At 48.3% G+C, this 18,502-nt stretch overlaps 1 protein-coding gene across 21 annotated transcripts in view; it reads left to right on the forward strand.

Annotated features, from left to right (window-relative positions):
- GRAMD1B (GRAM domain containing 1B) overlaps positions 1–18,502 on the forward strand; it is a 242,487-nt gene that overhangs the window by 160,228 nt on the left and 63,757 nt on the right. Inside the window, exon 1 of one of the 21 annotated variants that reach the window (XM_082683737.1) lies at positions 4,492–4,515. The exons of the other annotated variants lie outside the window; for them this stretch is intronic. The gene's annotated coding sequence lies outside the window, so the exon portion shown is untranslated. Of the gene's footprint in view, positions 1–4,491; positions 4,516–18,502 lie in introns of those variants that run through there. 21 annotated transcript variants of the gene reach the window in all.

Consider the following 18,502-nt stretch of genomic DNA (forward strand, 5'->3'; position numbering starts at 1 on the left):
CAATCCTTTAAGATTAAAAATAATGTGCTAACAGTCTGCAGATAAATACTTAGAAGCCAGATTTCTAGGTCAGTGGCTTTTAATGCCGCGTGCCTCGTTGCCCTTTGGAAAGGTTGTTCCAGTTTACACACCCACCAGCGAGTTACGAGTGTTTGTTTCTTCCCCTTGTCCTTGCCTGCCTTGGCATTACCATTCTCTTTAGTCTTTGCCAATCTGATATTCCCCTAGTGGTATCGTTCATTTGCATCTCTTTGATCATTGGTGACATGCTTTTAATTTCCTTATTACCCATTTATACTTCTCCTGTGAAGTGCCTTTGTTGTTCTCTGCCCCCCTTCCTGTTGAGGTGTTTGCCTTTTTCATTGTTCAGGACTCGAATATAATAAGGTTATTAACCCTTAGTCATGCCTGTCAGAAGTATTTTAACTTCAGGCTGTCTTTGGCACACAGAAGTGTGTTTGTTTCAATGTGATCCAGTCAATCACTCTTGCCCTCCATGGTTTCTTTGTTTGGCATTATTCAAAGAAAACTCCTCCCAAACCATAACCATATACACGCTCGCCTCTGCTTCCTTTGAGTCCTGTGATTTGGTTTTTAAAATTTAATGCCTCAGTCCATTTTGGTGTAAAATTGTATCTACTTCTATAAAACCTTGGTGTGGACTAATTCATAAGTCATGGACCTCAAGAGGAATGTGGTCGGTCCCACCATTTTGCCAACATTAGAGTGCCAGGTAGATGAGTACCTCTCTTCCAGAATGTGATAGTCTGTCCCTTCCCATCCATCACCCACTTCGCCATAATCGCTTCTGAAATCACCTCTGCTGTCCTGTGCCTGTTACATGTTAATACCAAGCTGCCCTGATGATTAAATGGATTTGCCCATGAGATGCAGGACAGTCGACGGCACAATGGCGTTTGGTTGAATGGACTGCACAGTGGTGTTTGGTTGGATGGAGGAGTGAGTGAGTGAGTGAGTGAATGAATGAATGTTGGTGTGAACAGTGATGAGAGGTCACTGAGGATATTGTGAGACAGCAGCAGCCCTTCCATCCAAGCAGAGCATTGGCCAAGCAATCATGTTGGGAGAGCACCGGCCAAGGAAAGTGTGCCATAGGGAATGTGGAAAAAGGAAAACATATCCTGTGGGTTTTGAGCAGGTGGCATTTTAAGGGTTAGAACAGAGCCCATAGGCTTCATACACCACACATTAGGTACATAAGCAAGAGTGAGCCATAATGGAGAATTCTAGGGCCTAGAATTGGATCTTGAGTGTCCTCAAGATTTGGAAGAGTTTAACAGGGAAGTTTCCCTGGGGAAGGTTCATGGGAGGCAGAGCTCTGAAAGAAAGCTAGGACCCTATTAGGAGGGATTTGTGGAACGAGGTGGTTTTATGCAGATAGAATGATGTAAGTGGGCAGTATTTTTTTTTTTTTTTTAATTTGAAATAGTGATTTTTTTTTTTGGCTTTTCTTTCCACCTCCTTTGCTTTTGATCTGTTTTCTTATTCTCAGCTTTTCTTATCCTCTCTGCTTTTAGTGCCAGTTAGAAATTGTCATGATAAAAGTTGTTAGCAGAGTCGAGAAAGTTATTTTTGAAGTGCTTGGGCTCTGGGGTAGGAAGACAGCAGGGAGCAGGAAGTGAACACGAGGGCGGCCTTCTGAGAGGACGCGTCACAGCAGACTCTCCCCAGCGCCACTCAAGGCGGAGGTGAAGTTGGTGTTTTCTAAGGTTTACCCACACACAGTAGGCGCTCCCCTATTTAAATGGATCTGTGAATGACTGAACAGTGTGCATGGCTTCCCTGACAGACAGAGCTATTTGGGAAGTCGGACAGACTTGAAGGACCCCAGCCTGCTTTGGCCCGGGAAGCTGGGTCAGGGGTGGACACGTTTACCATGAGGGACACTGAGGAGGACACTTTGAGGGGTGGTCATTGGGTCAGTGCCCCGCTGACTTTAATGAGGAATGAGACCCTGCCCCTTCTAAGCTCCCAGTCTCAAGGAAGAGAAGAAGTGCAGAAGAACAAGAGATGTGAGCAGACTCTGGACATGGCCGCTGAAGAAACCAGCAGGAGCCATTGCAGTGCGCTGGGGTTAGCCAGAAACTTTTCTTGGAGATCAAGTCATTGGGCACAATAGTCACAATCCCAGCATAGAAGAGCAAGAATAGTTTGTTTTTGTTTGTTTTTTTTTTGTTTTTTTTACATAAGATTTCACTTATTTATTTGAGAGAAAGAGAGCAAGTAAGAGAGCGTGAGAGGGGAGAAGGTCAGAGGGAGAAGCAGACTCCTGTGGAGCTGGGAGCCCGATGCGGGACTCGATCCCAGGACTCCGGGATCATGACCTGAGCCAAAGGCAGTTGCTTAACTAACTGAGCCACCCAGGCGCCCAAGAAACAGGTTTCTGCCTCTGTATCTTTTATTCCAATCTCCTATGAGGGTTGCACCATTTCCTCCACTAATACTACCTGTCAGCTGCCATCTCTTTTTGAAAATAAAGGAGTTTTTTGTGTTATGTTTTTTTAAGATTTTATTCACTTACTTACTTGAGAGAGACAGACTGTGAGCAGGGGGAGGAGCAGAGAATGAGTGACATAACACAAAAAAACACTGGGCTTTGCAAACAATTGGGTCTGCCATAACTGTTGAACTCTTATTTCCGTAGGATTAAAGCAGCTGTAGATGTGTAAACAAAAGAATGTGGTTGTGTCCCAATAAAACTTTATTTACAGGGGTGCCTGGGTGGCTCAGTTGGTTAAGCATCCAGCTATGGGTTTCAGCTCAGGTCATGATCTCAGGATTGTGAGGTCAAGTTCCACATTGGGCTCCACACACGGTGAGTGGAAAGCCCAATGTATTGTAATATTATAATGTAACATATCTGGCCCTTTCCAGAAAATGTTTTGAATAGGTGGAATTCACCTATATATTATGAATAGGTGGAATTGTTTTTCCGGGAGAATCATGGTTCGCACCAACACGCAGTTTGCTCTGTGAATGCCCCTTTTCCTCATGGCATCTGTTTACAAGTTGACTTATCGGAAGCGGTGGTGTGGTCCAGGATTCAGGCTTCTTGAGCACGTACTCTGACTATCGGAGCTGCCTGTGAGTCCCCCATGGCATGGCAAGTACTCTAATCACAGACATTATTCGTTTCTATATGTACTGTTCAGTAAATAAATCAGGGTCAGGGAAATTAGGGAAGGTGCCCAGGTTCCCTAAAGCGGCAGCATCCGTACCCGGTCTGCAGGGGGAAGGCCCTTGCCCTTCCACTCCCCTGCGTTTCCTGCCACAGCACCCCCTTCCCCCCCCAACCTCCACTCCCTACTCCAGGCTCATTGTGATTTCTGGATCCTTTATCCATCAGCCTTTGCACTTGTGGGTGAAATACCATGTTTCTTTTGGAGCGTCTGTTCCTCTGTCAGTTTTCTTTCTGACCACATCCTTCCCTCTCCAGTCATGCTTCTGACCTTGGCCCCCAAGCTCCACTTTCTTGGGACCAACTCCCCTGGGGAAAAGATTGGGAGAGGCAAACGAGGTCTTGGGTTTCCTCCACATCAGCGGCACCTGCCGGGTGGATGGAACCTCATTTGGAGCGACAGCTGTCCCCCAGGTGCTCTGCCTTTTTCGGAAGACAGCAGGTGCCCAGAAAACCAGCTGGAAGGGGAGCATGGCCCTGGACCCTGGGGCACCAAAGTGGCCAGACGGCAGCCGCTGGGCAGGCTGAGCTGGCATTTCTGACCTTTGTGGAGAGAGGGCGTCCTTAAAGGGACAGCGAGCTCTTTTCTTTCTTGGTGGCCGACTGCCAGTTCAGATGCCAGGCATTTGAAGAGGCCATTGTTCTGGCAATGGGAGATGGGGGCCCAGGCCGCCCAGTCTTTTTTTTTTTTTTTTTTCCTTTTCCCGTTACCAGTCGCGTGTCCCCCTGTGATGTGAAGCCGGTCAGGGGTGGAGGGACGGTGAGCTCTCTTCCGGCTCCCACCCTACCCTCCTCCTCCACTGTCAGAGGCAGTCCTGTCACCGAGGCTAAAGAACAGAACAGCCCTCACACAGCCAGTGGCTCCCCCTCCCCCAGGGCAACCGCCCCAGCAGAGAAGGAATGGTCTCTGCAGGCTGCAGCAGTTGAGGTGCCCCAGTGAGTTGTTTACTTGTCCCAGGTGAGTGGGGTCAAGGGATAGGACTGGTTTTCTCCCAGTGCCTTTTGGAAACCGCCTGGCAGGTGGCACTGCCTTAGGGGTTCATTAGAACTGTGCATTCTAGGTTCCAATTCCAGAACATCTGGGGCCTAGGAACCTGAGTCTCAACAAGCACACCCTAGTTTTGAGAGCCACTCAGTAATTGCCAGGCCTGACTGGCCATCAGAATCATGTGGGGACAGACAGAATCACGCTGTCTGCCCACGGAGCATGGATTTGAGCAAGGGGGCCTCTCGTTAGTGGTTAAGAGCAGGTTCCCTGGAGCTGGTCCACTGGGTTTGAAGCCTGGCCCCACCAGCTACTATCTCTATGATCTTGGGTAAGTTTCTCAACCTCTCTGTGCCTCAGTTTTCTTACCTGTAAGATGGGGATAATTTCGTACCTGCTGTAGAGGGTGGTTTTGAGAATGAACAGAGTTGCTGTTTATGAAGTTCTCACAATAGACTTCACACATTAGTCGTGCTGTATATGTTTTTTGTGAAATTTGTATTTTTACTTTTTTAAAGAATTATCTATTAGAGAAGGAGACAGAGTGAGTGTGGGAGGGGGAAGGGCAGAGGGAGAGAGAGGTCTACTGAGTGCGGAGCCCAGCACAGAACTTAGTCTCACAACCCTGAGATCACAACCTGAGCCAAAACCAAGAGTGAGACGCTTAACCAACGGGGCCACCCAGGCGCCCCTTTCTCTAATTTTTATGTTTTGGTAAACTGATCACCCAGGTTGGAGATCATGATTGTCAAGCAGCCTTTTAATTAATTAATTAATTAATTTTATTTTTTAAAGATTTCATCCATTCATCTAACAGAGATTACAAGTAGGCAGAGAGGCAGGCAAAGAGAGGGGGAAAGCAGGCTCCTGCTGAGCGGAGAGCCTGATGTGGGGCTTGATCCCAGGACCCTGAGATCATGACCTGAGCCAAAGGCAGAGGCTTTAACCCACTGAGCCACCCAGGCACCCCTGTCGAGCAGCCTTTTAGAGGCAAGGTGCCCTGGCTAGGCTGGTCAGTGTGTTCCAGTCAGTGACCTGCAACTCTCAGTTGCACGTCACACCGACTTGCTCTGAGAAGGCGGCACTCGCGTGTGCCCCGTCCATCTCTTGGCCTGTTGGCTGAGGAGAGAAATCCCTGCCTGGCTTCCATTCCACCTCTAGGCGAGGTGCAGTTGCTGAGCCCTGGAATGCTGTCAGAGGGAGGCCGGAAGCCACATCTATAAGGCAGACTGACCTCTCCAGCGAGAATCAGAAGGGAAAACAAGCTGCAGGCCAGAAATAGCTAGACATAAATACAAGGTATTATAATAATTACCGTCCACACCCAGCTCAGTCCCCTGACTTAAATTGAACCTCTGTCCAGCCTTCCTGGCCTCAAGGAAAAGGAACGGACAGAAGCGTCTGCAGTGGCCCGGCGGGGGCAGGGTGGGGTGGCGGTGTGTAATCAGGGGTACACAGGAGGCGTCACCCTCGGGAGCACCCCTGAGCCAAAGTGGGCACTAGGGGTTAGCATGCAAACAAGTTTTTATTATAACTTTTTGGTTTTGCTCAACCACTACTTTTCTGAAAACGATCCTGTTTGACTCGAGGTTTCCACGTTTAGTCCTCGTCTTGGGGCTGCGTTCTCCTCCCATGCTCTGTCATTTCTCTTTGCATGTGGTTGAGGAGGTTGGGAGGGAGACACCCCGCCTGGCGGTTGGGGGGGGTAGTACTGAGCTGCTTCTCCCTGCCCCCTACCCCACCCCGGGGTGTGCTGGCAAAATCAGCAAGGCCAGGAAAGGGCCTGGGGGTGAACGGGAGATTCTGATGCCATACTCCCAGGCTGTGGTATTTTATAGATCCTGATAACAAGGGTTTTTGGTGAGTCAAATACTGGATTATTTAGAAGAAAACAAGTCAGTCCTCCAGGGCATGTCTCGTGGATATTTTCCATCTTCATGACAAATGTCAGCACAAAGGGAACGCGGCAGTGGGCAGACTTTTCCTAGCGTCCACTCACTCCCACTTGGGCATATTTTACGAGATTTCCAGGAAGCCTCACAGGACCACTGCTGTTCTTGGTGGGGGTTTTGGTACCTTCGGTGGTTCAGAAACCCACAGTGACAGCGGAGGGACAGGACCTTGGTGGATCGAGATGCTCTTTTTGTCCACTTCCCCGGGGAGAAGGAGTTGGCTCTCTGCCCTGTTACTTAAGAATATTGATTCATCATTTTGGAGGCTAATGGAAGAGTCCATTGGTTTCTTTTTCTTCTCGTCGGAGAAGCTGCAGGGAATATCCCTGCTTTGGGTGGGAATCTGGGCTGAATGAGATCAAAAGGTCTTTCTGCTTTGAAGATGGGTGGAGTCTGTACACGGGTTTCTGGCCCCAACAGTAGAGGGAAGACCTTGCCTCTCGATTTGGGGAAGAGGAACGTACAGAATAGAAACAGATGTAGATCCCTATGTGGTTTTCAGTGCAAGAATCAGAAGGCCCTGCACTCGTTCACACGCCGGGGCCTCCCTATCATCCAGGACCAGGGCCCCCTGTGCCACAGATGATGTCTCAAGTGGGGAAGTTTTGGACCATCTGGAGATGGGGATGGGAAGCCAGCTTCTTGACTAGGCACCCGCCCTCTGTGAGCCAGCCTCTTACAACGCTGGCCTGCCAAACTCTTACTATTCCCCGATATTTCAGACCCAATTATGCCATCTGATAACCTCCCTTCGAAGAAACAAGAAATAAGCTTCTTTACTCCTTTGGCTTTCTTTCTTTTTTCTTTTTTTCTTAAAGATTTTTAAATTTTATTTTACTTTTTTATTTTTTTTAAAAAAGATTTTATTTATTTATTTGACATGCAGAGATCACAAGTAGGCAGAGAGGCAGGCAGAGAGAGAGGAAGGGGGAAGCAGGCTCCCTGCTGAGCAGAGAGCCCGATGCGGGGCTCCATCCTAGGACCCTGGGACCATGACCTGAGCCGAAGGCAGAGGCTTTAACCCACTGAGCCACCCAGGCACCCCTTAAAGATTTTTTTATTGATTCATTTGCAAGAGAGTGAGAATGAGAGCGTGGTGAGAAGCAGACCTCTGCTGAGCAGGGAGCCTGACACAGGTTCCATCCCAGGACTCCAGGACTGTGACCTCAGTTGAAGACAGATGCCTGTCCACCAGAGTTTCCCCACCCCCACCCCACCCCAGGCACCTCCTCCTTTGGCTTGCTTTCTTCTCTTCTTCTTCTCAAATATTTGATACCCTGCTTACTCTGAGGCAACTGTCCTTTAGTCTAAACATCTAATTAATTACCTTACAGTTTTGTGTAGGGCAGGATTTCCAGACCCACACTGTCTTCCTTATCTTATCTGTACAGTAGCCCTTGTAAAGCTTGGTCCTATTTCTAAGTATGCACCTGCCAGAATGACCTGTGGCAGGTTCGTTACCTCTTTCCCTTGCTTCTGTTGATGAGGCCAAGTTCATTTTAATGCTTCTCACAGGTACATTGCAGTTTTGGTCCATGCCGAGCTTTGGTCTTTGCCCAGTGGTAACTAGACTTTGGCACTCCATCGAGCTTTGTAGAAAGAAGGTCCTTACCAGAAGGTCAGGGGCTTATTCTGCAGTCCCCTTTGCATCAGGCAGGCTCTAGGGTCTAGGGTGTGTGGCTGAATGATCCCCAGTGTGTGGACTCTGAGAAGGGAGTTGGATTTGGGTGAGCTTTGATTCAGCTGGAGGGTGTGGTGTGGCTTGGACGTCCTAGCCTGTGTATGTGGCAAGTCAGTGTCCTCAGTTTGCCAGCCAGCTACTTAATCTCCTTACTCTGATCACTTCTGCCTCTACCTATCCCAGACCCTTTTAGCTTTTGACCTAAAGAGTTAGGCGGTGCCAAAACTCTTCAATGAGGATTGGCTTTGAGTTCAGAAAGAGAGGTACCTTCCAGCTGCCCAGCATAGCCCCTCAGAGAGCATTTGAGCTCTGGCAATTGCAGAGGTTGGAGGAGGAGAAGCAGTTAGTTAAAGGTCATGATGTGGTTAGAAGAGAGAAGGTAGGAAGAGACCAGAGCGCTGGAGCTCGTGGCCTGGGTCGCTGGCACTGTCTGCTGTGGTCAGCGGTACCCTCTCTTCCTGCGTCTCTCTCTCTCTGGTCATAGAGCTCATCTTTTTGCTACTTAATAGCATTTGGAGGTGTGGGTGGTAAAGAGCGATCAGGGACTTCAGAGCAGGAAATAACTGGGGGGCAGGGGTCATCTAGACCAAACCCGTCTTGGATGGGCAAACTGCGGCCCATAGAAGGGGTAAGACCCACTCATGGTCATACACCAGTGTTACTAGGTGCCCCATACTGCATGAAGGTGGACACTCTTTTTCTTTTTTTTTTTTAAGATTTTATTATTTATTTGACAGAGAGAGATCACAAGTAGGCAGAGAGAGAGGAAGGGAAACAGGCTCCCCACCTAGCAGAGAGCCTGATGCGGGGCTGGATCCCCCTGGGGTCATGACCTGAGCCGAAAGCAGAGGCTTTAACCCACTGAGCCACCCAGGCGCCCCAAGATGGACACTCTTTTAAAGTGCGTCTTGGATTGTGGCATGTCAGTCACCCCTCGATGAGCCTCGTTGTCCTTGTCTAGAGTCAAGTTTTTGTCGGGTCCCTGTCTTGGAGGAGGCCCGTCTTGGGAGCAGTAGCATTAGCAGTCCTGTGGGACCCTTTGAAGAAGGTGATCAATGGGGCTAAGTACCACTCCTGGACACATCTGGGGAAAATGGGTACAGAGAAAAGATATCCATAGGTATGGACAATCTCTGTCAGGGCTAAGCCCAGCCAGGGTCTACAGCCTCACCATGCAGCGTGGGTACCTCTGCCGACAGCTAGGCCCTGGACAGCACATCCAGAAGGCCATTCATTCTTCTGTGCCACCCTAAGACAAGAGAGGTCATGGAAGTTCTCTCAGTGCCCGTGTAAGAGCTCTGATGGTTACTTCCTGGAGAGTCAGCACTGATTTGGGGAGGAGCTGGGTCAGGATATTTGAAGAATGGGTTCTGGTGCTTTGCTTTCCACCCGGGTTTTCTGTCTTGCCTGGCCCCATGGCCAGCCCAACTTCTGAGACATGTGGACACGTGGGGTGGTTAGGAGGCCACGGCAGCCTCTCTAGCATGCCCCAAAGACCCCCCAACTGGGGACAGCCGTTGCCTGGACTAGGATTTCTCCTTCACTCCACGATCCCCCTACCTCTTCCGCCTGTCACAGAACTCTTTCTATCCTTCTCACCAGCATCCAGGGTTGCACAGGGACCTAACAGCGGGATTGTCCTGATGTGTGCCCCTTTAGCTACCAAAACCACCTGGTTCTCTAGGGCTCATGGAAGAGGGTGGAGGGGATGGTCCTGTGGCCACAGTCTCCAGCCTGTGGCAGGAGGGACTCGAGATCTCTTCTTAAGTACATGTCAACATCTTAACTGGGGCACCAGCAAGCAGGCTTCTCCCATTTAAGACCTTAATCCAGGATTAAGGAGAGGTCAGTTACCTCTGCGGAGAGGTGATTTGGAGAGGGCTTAGTCTCTCTTAATATCCTGTAGCAGACAGAGGTAGAAGGCCTAGCACAGTTATCTGCCTGTCCCAGGGGTCTAGAATGCTCTGGAAGTCCCAGTCTCTGAGTCTGAGACTTGGCCTTTTCCTTAATACTTTGGCTCCGTGTCCCTCAGTGCTTCCCTATGCGCACACATTCCTTTGGGCTAAGTCGTGTATGTCTTAGGTTGCAAAGAATCATGGAAAAGACGCAGGGGCAGATTGGCCTTGAAGGAGTTTTACCAGAAAGTGCCCAGGAACAAACCTGCAAGTGAGCAGGAGAATCAGGTCCGGGCAGAGGAGGAAGCTAAACTTTGATGAACTTGCAGGAGGCGTTGGCCAGTTCCAGGAGAAGCTCTGGTTCTAGAACGGCCTTGTAGTTATCCCAAATGAAGGCAAAGGGGCAGGTTTTTGTGTCCTCTCACAGAGAGACTGTCCAGTAGGTGTGGTCTGTCTTCACAGAGGGGACATTATCCTTTCGGCGAGGCTGTTCTCTTTGGTAAAGGGCTCCTCCCAAAGAGGAGCTTGGTTGTGACCCGCTAGCTTTTAGTCCAGAGAGCTAGAGAACTGAGTGCCTGGTTCTTGGAGGGGAGCAGCCCACCAAGGTAACCATTACAGGATGTTAACTCACGCAGCCCGCGGACTTGTACTTGACCTTACGTCTTCTCTTCCTCACACTCACCCTTTATAGAACAGGTGTTATCTGCCTTTGAGCGAGAGAGTCACATGCGGAGGGGCTGATTGTAGCTGGTGGCAGTCCAGGACGTGGTGTCTCTTCGGGTGGTGGAAAGAATGGTAGACTGAGTGGTTTGTGTTATTATTTAATCCTCTTGCATGTTAACCTGTGTTAGCCCTGGGATGTGGGCCCAGTTAAACTACTTAATTTGCATAGTGAAGTAATTAGATTAGTTCTGTGCTCATGTTTTAAAGGTCCCCGGCCCCACGTGTAGCCACCTTCCTGGTAGTCCCTTGGTTTAGGGCATTCTTGCTTGAGCAGTTAGAATTGCCCGGAGGGAGGACAGCTTGCCTTTTTCTGTTCAGTGATGTTCTCAGGTTGACCCTGGGGTCACCAGTCCCACCTGTTATCCTCTTCACTTTTTACACTTTGGTGTCTCTGTGCCCTTCTGTGGCTTCTGGGCTCCAGATAGACTCCTGCTGCTGCCTGCTTCCCACAGAGTCATGATCACAGGCTGAATTAACCTCATTTTCCCCAGTCCCATTAAATCAACTCCAGTTGCTTGCCTAGACTTTTCCACATACAATATGTAATGTTCCCTTGATTTTTTTTTTTTTAAATCTTATTCATTGATTTGGCAGAAATAGAGAGAGCGGGGCACCTGGGTGGCTCAGTGGGTTAAGGCCTCTGCCTTCAGCTCAGCTCATGATCCCAGGGTCCTGGGATTGAGCCCCACATCGGGCTCTCTGCTCAGCAGGGAGCCTGATTCCTCCTCTCTCTGCCTGCCTTGCCTGCTTGTGATTTGTGTCTGTCAAAGAAATAAATAAAATCTTAAAAAAAAAAAAAAAAAGAAAGAAAAAAGAAATCGAGACAGCACAATCAGAGGGAACAACAAGCAGAGGGAGAGGGACAGCAGACTCCCAGCTGAGCAGGGAGCCTGACACGGAGCTCCATCCCAGGACCCCGGAACCATGACCTGAGCCAAAAACAGACGTCCACCCCTCTGAGCCACCCAGGTGCCCCTAAGATGTAATGTTGTGATCTCATGTGGGGATTTGCCCTTTCTCTCTGGGGAGAAACACTTTTAGTGCCTGCCACCTTCTGTAGATTCTCACCAGGGCCACTGAGCACCTGCTTGAATTCTGGAGAGCTGGGAGAGGGAGAAAGTTTCACCACACTGAAGAACACCACCACACTTACCCAAGCTTGTCCTCTCTTTTAAAAATGAGCAATTTTCAAGACCAGAAGAATAGAGCAGATGTCACTGGGTGGAATTAAAACCCAAGGATCGGAGAAAAGAACATGGGCGGATCTGACCTTCCTAGATTTGCTCCCGTTTCTAGTCCTCGGTGGGTGACATCTTGGGGGTATGGAGTAAACGTGCAGAGGTGCTCGTAATCTTTGTGGCTCCATTTCTCTTCTGTGAAATTGGGATAGTAACTGCAGTATAACCCAATATAACCTTCCTGAAGTGCCTAGAATGAGACCTGGCACGTAGTTCTCAGGGAGTGTTAGTTCTGATTATTATTTGGGAAATCACGAGAAGAGATGAAAAGTGTCTTAGATTAAAAAATGTGACTTCTGGGAAATACAGATTATTAGACTATACTTTCAGAAGTAATTTCTCTATTACATTTCTAGAGAATTAAGGTTACTGTCATACAGACCAGCGGTGGGTTCAACTTGGGCTACACCTTGCAGTCACCTGGAGAGCTCAAAAAACCACGATGCCTGACCATCACCGTCAGTCACTCTGATTTAATTGGTAGTGGCGGGGGGTGACAGGGCACTGGGAATGTGTATAAGCTCTTAGGTGATTCTAAAGGGCAGCCAAGTTGGGGGGCCACCAGCATAGACCCATTGAGCAGATTTATAGTTGATCCTGGGTGAAAATCTAGAGTGGATGTTCAGAAAAAGGTGATACGCAGAGACTAATTATTCTGTTCGTGTAGGATTATGAGGAAATTGGGAAAAGGGGTTTGGCCTAATATGTATTATTATATGTTATATATATATGTATATGTGCATATATATAATAAGTACATATTATATATATATATATAATATGTACGTTAAATATATATGTGTGTGTATATATAGCATATGTATTATAATATGTTCCCAGTAGGGGCTGGGTCTCTGTGTCCTGCTGCCTCGAGACTAGTTGGCTCTTGTAGTAGCTGCCCAGGAGCCGGCGCTGGGTCACCACAGAGTGGAAATGGTGTGAGAGTCAGCTGCGCCCTCACTCCCCTCTCCCCAGCTCTCACTCCAGCTTTTAATCACGTAGACATCACGGCTCCTCATGTGACAGACACAGTATTCATGACATGTCTTGGGTTGCAGCTGGGTCAGAGACAACCAATATACCCTTTCGGACACCCCCCGCCCAGCTTTCAAGCATCAGAGTCTGGGTTGGGGAACTCAGGGCCGGGTGGAAATGGGAGGATTATCAGCTGTCTCGCATGAAGCGTTCATACAACATGGGCAATATTCTGAGCATTTAGGTCTGGAAAGAGTTGTTTCATGCGGTCTCCAGAGCACCTCATGACCAGGGTACTCCAACTTCTATGCACTACAGAGGCTCCCTTGAATGACCTTTAATGATGGCCCCTTCTTGTATTTTGATTTCTTTGGATATACGTGGACCTCTCTGGCTAACAATTTAACTCCGTTTTTCTCTTGCAAACGTGAACAACTCCTGTGTGTGTGTGCCCCACTCACGCTTCCTTGGCCCTTTGTCACTCTTTGGCTGCCCCCAGTTGACGGAGGCAGCATTTCAGCATGGCAGGGACGGGTTGGGCATCCGAGGGCTGGGAGACGGATCCTCACTCCTATCTGTCGTCTCTGTGACCTGAGGAAACCGTTGTGATTCTGAGGTATCTCACCTTCCTCATCCGTAAAGCAGCATTGACGTGAGGATCGAAGGAAGGGATATGTATGAAATCCAGTATGTCTCTGTCTGGCTCGTAGAATGCTCCGGATGCTTCTGACCATCTTGTTATTACCGTGTGCCTTGAGGGTTGGGGCTGCTGCTGTTGTTCACTCACTGCTGTGCAGTCCGTGAGTGAGTGTCCAGTCAGGAGACAGAAGCACATCAGTGAGCGGACAGGGAGGATTTAATGTTAAGAATCACTAACAAGGGGCACCTGGATGGCTCAGTGGTTTAAGCCTCTGCCTTCGGCTCAGGTCATGATCTCTTGGTCCTGGGATTGAGCCCCACATCGGGCTCTCTGCTCAGCGGGGAGCCTGCTCCCCCCCACCCACCGCTTGCTGCTCTGCCTACTTCTGATTTCTGGCTCTGTCAAATAAATAAATAAATAAATAAAGAATCACTAACAAGTAACAAGTAGCAGAGGGCTCTAAAGCATATGGGAATAACATGTAGGGACCAGCCTCCATCTTTAGATTAGGGCAGAGCTTCCAGCAGAGGAACACGGGGTGGTCGCCACCCAAGGCCCAGATCCAGAGTTCTTTGGAGAGGGTGTGGTTGTGGCCCCGTGTGTGGCCCAGAAGCTTCCCGAGGTGCTGCAGGGCGGGGGTGGGTAAGCTGGAAATTCTCCCTGGGAGGGTGGGGGGCAGTGAGACTTCTTAGGGGGCTGGTTGAAGTCGATAGGGTACAGCTCCAGCATTGTGAGGCAGGGCAGAGAAGGCTGGATTTGGACCTGAGCAGACATAAGTGGATCACTGGCCTGAGCAGGAACAGTGGGACTTTACCTTGCAGTGTCGTTTCAAGGATTAAATACAAAATTATGATTGTGACTGGTCATGGTTAAATACAGGAGCTTTCTGAAGTGCCTTTATGTCATAGGTATTTATTTATGAAAGTAGCATGGTACAGTGAGGATGTAGATTTTATTTTATTTATTTTTATTTTATAAAGATTTTAGTTATTTGACATAGAGAGAGAGCGCAAGCTCAAGCAGGGGGACCAGCAGAGGCAGAGGGAGAAGCAGACTCCCTCCCATGACCCAGGGATCATGACCTGAGCTGAAGGCAGATGCCTAACCAACTGAACCACCCAGATGCCCCAAAAGGTAGATTTTAGAAGTACTTGTGTGCCCCTGGGTAAGGATTGGCTTCTATGCTTAGTTTTCTCACCATATTAAAGAAAAATTTTATAAGGAAATAAAATATGGGGCTAACACATGGTTGAGTCTCAGTAAATACTAGATCTCTGTTCCTTTTCTTTCCTTGACTTGCCAGACACTTCAGGAATCTCCTAGATGTTTATGATGCATAAAAGCACCTGTGTTTTGGATGATAATAGTAATACAGTCAGGTTTACTTTTTAAAAAAAAAAAGACTTTATGTATTTATCTGACAGAGAGAGAGACCGCAAGTAGGCAGAGAGGCAGGCAGAGAGAGAGGAGGAAACAGGCTCCCTGCTGAGCAGAGAGCCCGATGCAGGGCTTGATCCCAGGACCCTGGGATCATGACCTGAGCTGAAGGCAGAAAGAGGCTTAACCCGCTGAAGCCACCTGGCACCCCGTCAGGTTCACTTTTGCCTATCACTCAAGAAATTCAGATGTAGTTAAAATGTTTGGAAGGATGTAGTATGTAAAAAAAGCTTTTTGCTTTCTCGTTGGGCTGGGAATAGGATTCAAAGCTATAATAAGACCTTATCCTTTGTCCCCCATTCTTATACCCAGCAGTTACTAAATACTTGAGGCGAGCAAGATGCTCTGTGGACACCAACCTTCTTTCTATAGAATGTGATCAGACAGGAGTGGGTTGAGTGGGACTGGAGTGGATTTGCAGGTGTACCTTAACTTCTTCTTCTCCCCCAAGTCCTCCAGGGCGCTCTTTAGAAAGTGCTTTTGATACTGCACAGGACTCAAAAAACCTCTTTTCCTTTCAAAAATAGAAACTAATGTCAGTTTTCCATATCTCTAAGGGAAAGGTTTAATTCAGAATAAGATACCTACTTTTACCTCCATTTCCTAAATTCATTTACAGAAAAGCAGTTTGGGAATTTAGGTGACAAATAGCTCAGCTGTGAAAAGGCCAGTGTTGAGTTGGGGCCCGGGGGTGGGGGGCGGGGAGGGGTGGGCAGTGGGACCAAGGGGAGGGGCGGGTACATGGAAACTGCAGAAATGTAGTTTGCTCCGTTAGGGTCACAGGTCTTGGATCTCCTAGACTCAGGAGCCTGGGCAGAGTTTGTGCGGGGACTTCCAGGGAGTTTGAGGGAGCAGTGCAAATCTGTTAAACACAGTTAGCACTGGAAGGCCCCTGGCCTCCTGATGACGTCAGTAGCACCTTCGTTCTTCACGGGTGATGCAGTGGTTAAGAGTGGGACTTGGGGAAGGCAGGGAAGGCAGCCAGGGTTTTGGATACGCGTTCTGCTCCTTATAAATCAAATACTACTGGAAAGTTAGCCAGCCCCCTACCTCTTAGTTAACCCATCAGAAAAAATGGGGATGATAAGCACCTGTTTTATAACATTGTGGGCAGGAATTAAAGAGGTCATTCACATCAGTAGCAAGTTGCATCGCACATAGAAGATACTGTTTCTGTTTTTTTTAATCAGGATCATTTTGGTTTTAAGTAGCTCAAGTGAGGAGCTGCTACTGCTTCTTTTTTTGTTGTTGTTGTTGTTGAAGATTTTACTTATTTATTTGACACAGAGAGAGAGTACGAGCAGGGAGAGGGAGAAACAGGTTCCCCGCTGACCGCAGAGGCTGATGTGGGGCTTGAACCCAAGACTCTGGGATCATGACCTGAGCTGAAGGCAGACACTTAAGCAACTGAGCCACCCAGGCGCCCCAAGTAAGGAGCTTCTAATCGTTAAAGAAAGGCTTACGATTTAAGAGCAGACATGGTCCAGATTCTCTGATTTGCCTGCTCTGTGACTTCCCTATTATTTAATGAGGTCCAACTGGGGAGGGGGCTGGCAGAGAAGATTTCGTGATGGGGGTGGTGAGGGTGGGAAATAACGTGTATATACACATGCAGCTTAAGGAACTGAGATATTTCTTTTTTGTTTTTCTTTTTTCTTTTTTTAAAGATTTTTTATTTATTTGACAGACAGAGATCACAAGTAGGCAGAGAGACGGGCAGAGAGAGAGAGGAGGAAACAGGCTGTCTGCCGAGCAGAGAGCCTGATGTGAGGCTCGATCCCAGGACCCTGGGATCATGACCTGAACCGAAGGCAGAGGCTTTAACCCACTGAGCCACCCAGGCGCCCCTTCTTCTTCTTTTTCTTTTTAAAAAGATTTTATTTATTTATTCACTTATTTGACTGAGAGAGAGAGAGAGACAGAGAACACCGAGCATGGGAGAGCAGAGAGAGAAGGAGAAGTAGACTCTCTACTAAGCAGAGAGCCTGACATGGAGCTTGATCTTAGGATGCAGGGATCCTGACCTGAGCTGAAGGCAGACTCACAACCAGCCGAGCCACCCTGGTGCCCCAGACACTGAGATTTTTCTTAGGTCCAGACTTAGGTGAAGGTTTCAGAAGTAGGTCTTTCACTGTTTGTTTTAATAGCTATTGTTTCTAACCAATATTGGTGATAATATTTTTATTTATCAGACTGGTGTTGTGTCAGATACAGTGAATGTATTCACCTCACTTAATCCTCCCACAGTCAGGAAGATTCTATTGCTTTTTGACTCAAGACGAGGAAGCCTGAAGCTTAGTGACACCGACTTTCCAAAGGTCACAGAATCAGTCACTGAGAAGAGAAGCCGCATGTGAAGCTAGGATCATCCCACCTGTTAGCCTGCCCTTTTAACCACATTGATTAATCTCAACCTTGAAGCTCCTAACACAATAGAGGGACGTAGAAGTGTTTCAGAAGAAAGATGAATTTGTGCATTTTGTATTCCAAGTAGGAAAGCCCCCCAAAAGTGAGTCCGATTTGTCCAAAGTCACGTAGTAGGTGAGTGGGGGAACCAAGACAAGAGCGCTGGCTGGTTGACTCCACCAACCCCTTTGTCTTTGTCTTAATAGAGGACGGGACAATCAGTACAAGGACATTTACTGAACACCTGGGCTGTACCCAGTACTCCTACGTGTTGGAAGGACATGAAAGAAGTAGCCTAGAATCTTCTTAGAGAAAGCCAACAGAGCGAACAACAGAACCTCCAGTTTGGCTCCAGATTGTGTATGGTTGTTTATAATGGCAGGGGTGGGGGAGGTACTAGCTTTTCTTGGGTGCTTTTCCATGCATTTGTTTTATTGCATTGTTGTCCCCCCCACCCCCTCTGTACAAGAGGAAAGAGAAACTGTTGGCTTTTTCAGATGAAGAAGCCGAGTCTGAGATGGGGGTACGTGAACTTACACAGGGTCACAAAGCCAGAAAGCAGCAAAACTTAGCTTTGCGTGCCAGTTCAACACCAAAGTGCAGGCTCTTTCTGTGGAGTAACAAAGAGGGGAAGGAGTGGGGCAGTCCAGAGGGAGGAAGGTATTTCAGAAGAGGTAGGATGTGAGCCAGGCAGGTAGGGGTGGGTGGAGTTGGCAGAGCACGTGTCCCAGGACATCTCCAGCACACCATTCTTTGGAGCTGAACTTCCTTTAGGTTCATGGTCAGTGAAGTCCGGACACTCAACCTCTGTGCTTCCTGGATACCACAAGGCTGTTCTTTTATCAACAAGCTGCAGACAGAAACAATCCTGGAAAGACCTTTAATGCTGAGCCTATAAGGCTTGGCAATCCCAGAGTGAGATGTTTTGCCAACAGATGCCTGAGAAGTATTAGCTCCCAGAGTGGGTCTGGTGACCAGGACAAAGGTGACATCAATGGATTATAATTAGTATTCACCTTCAGCTCATTATCCTGTGCAGACAGACAAGACTTTGTCCTTCAGGAACATCCTAAGGGTGAGAATGCATAAACCAACCCTTTGTTCCTCAAAGTGTGGCCCTTGGAATGGCAACATGGGCATCCCGTGGGGGGTCTCGGAGAAAGACCAACCGTTGGGCCCTCCCTGAGACCTCCCACTTCAGAACCTGTGGTTTAACAAGATCCTAGGGGGACTAAAGTTGGTGAAACACTGAGCTGACCATCATCATTCTTTTTGTTGTTTGTTTGGGCTCACGGTCGGGCTTCCCCTGCTACTCCCATCAGAGGACAGCAGTGATAACTGCAGAGGCTCATGGGCATGCCTGGGGCATTG

The sequence above is a fragment of the Mustela nivalis genome (assembly GCF_964662115.1).
Source record: "Mustela nivalis genome assembly, chromosome: 9".
Classification (NCBI taxonomy): Eukaryota; Metazoa; Chordata; class Mammalia; order Carnivora; family Mustelidae; genus Mustela; species Mustela nivalis.